This window comes from Orycteropus afer, unplaced genomic scaffold (assembly GCF_000298275.1).
Source record: "Orycteropus afer afer isolate SDZICR_OR568_19922 unplaced genomic scaffold, OryAfe1.0 scaffold00082, whole genome shotgun sequence".
NCBI lineage: Eukaryota > Metazoa > Chordata > Mammalia > Tubulidentata > Orycteropodidae > Orycteropus > Orycteropus afer.
Genome location: NW_006921669.1, coordinates 4,755,370 through 4,757,190, shown reverse-complemented (window position 1 = coordinate 4,757,190; position 1,821 = coordinate 4,755,370).

The following is a 1,821-nucleotide window of genomic DNA, read 5'->3' as shown; positions in this document are numbered from 1 at the left end:
GATACTGCCTCGGAAACCAAAGGAGGGGTCGCTATGAGTCGGGGCTGACTCGACGGCACATAACAACAACAACAACAACATACAGTTGTTTAAGGAACTCTGGTGGCGTAGTGCCTAAAGCATTTGACTGCTAACCAGAATGCTGGTGGTTCAAACCCACCAGCCACTCTGTAGAAGGAAGACTGGGCAAATCTACTCCTGTAAAGATTTACCACTTCAGAAACCCAAAGGTGGTCACTATGAGTTGGTTTTTGGAGTATACAGTTGTATAAAAGAATAAGTATGGGGAAAAAAAAATCACTGATTTTATATGGAAAGGAAAGAGATCTTGGATTATTAGCAAAGCACTACTGAAGAACAAAGTAAGAGGTCTCACACTCCCAGATCTAAAAAACTATTAGACAGCCACGGTAGTCAAAACAGCCTAGTATTGGCAAAATGACAGATACATAGACCCATGGAACAGAACTGAGAATCCAAAAATGGATCCATCCACCTATGGACAGCTGATCTTTGACAAAGTGCTGAAACCCATTCAATAGGGAAAAGATAGTGTCTTTAACAAATGGTGCTGGCAAAACTGGATATCCACTTGCAGAAAAACAAAACAAGAGCCATATCTCACATCATACAAAAAGACTAGCGCAAGATGGATCAGAGATCTAAACATAAAACACAAAACTATAAAGTTGATCAAAGGAAAAATAGGGGCAAACTTAGGAGCCCCCGTTTATAGCACAAATAGACTATCAAACATAAAAATGCACAAACAGTAGAAGATAAACTAGATGACTAGGACCTTCTAAAAATTAAATTCCAGAAGAGTAAAAATATTTGGCAATGACATATCTAACAAAGAACTTATCTCTAAAATTTATAGAAAATATCAACACCTCAACATCAAAAAGCCAAACAATCCAATTAAAACATGGGCAGAGGACATGAACAGACATGTCACCAAAGAAGATATTCAGGTGACCAACAAATACATGAAGAAACGCTCGCAATCATTAGCCCCTAGAGCGATGCAAATCAAAACAATGAGATGTCATCTCATTCCAGCAATAATAGCAAAATTCAACAAGACAGAAAATAACAAATGCTAGCAAAGTTGTGGATAAATTGGAACTCTCATACGCTGCTGGTGGGACTGTAAAATGATACAATCACGGTGGAAAACAGTATGGCACTTCCTTAAAAAGTTGAAAATAAAAATACCATTTGATCCAGCAATACCACTACTAGATATAAATCCTAAAGAAGAAATCCTGAAGAAAGCTGGGGCATGAGTAGATACATCCACACCCATGTTCATTGAAGCACTATTCACAATAACAAGGAGATGGAAACAACTTAAGTGTCCATCAATGGATGAATGGATAACCAAACTATAGTACATACACACAATGGAATACTATGTAACACTAAAGAATAATGAAGAAGCCACAAAACACATCATTACATGGATGAACTTGGAGGACATTAAGCTGAGTGAAATGTCACAGAAGGACAAATATTGTATAAGTCCACAATTATAAAAAAGTCAAGGAAGGTTTACACGTGGAAAGACACTTTCTTTGTTGCTTACCAGGTATGGGAGGGTATGGGAAGGAAATTTGCTAGCTAGATAAGAGACACGTATTGATGTGGGTATAAATTAAAAAAAAATTAATAAAGAATAAGGATGTTCTCTATATATGCTCCAGTGGAACATGCTCCAAGACTAGATAAACCAAACTCACTGCCGTGGAGTTGGATCTGACTCATAGCGACCCTTCCTTGGGTTTCCAAGGCAGTATCACTATGGAAGTAGATTGCCCA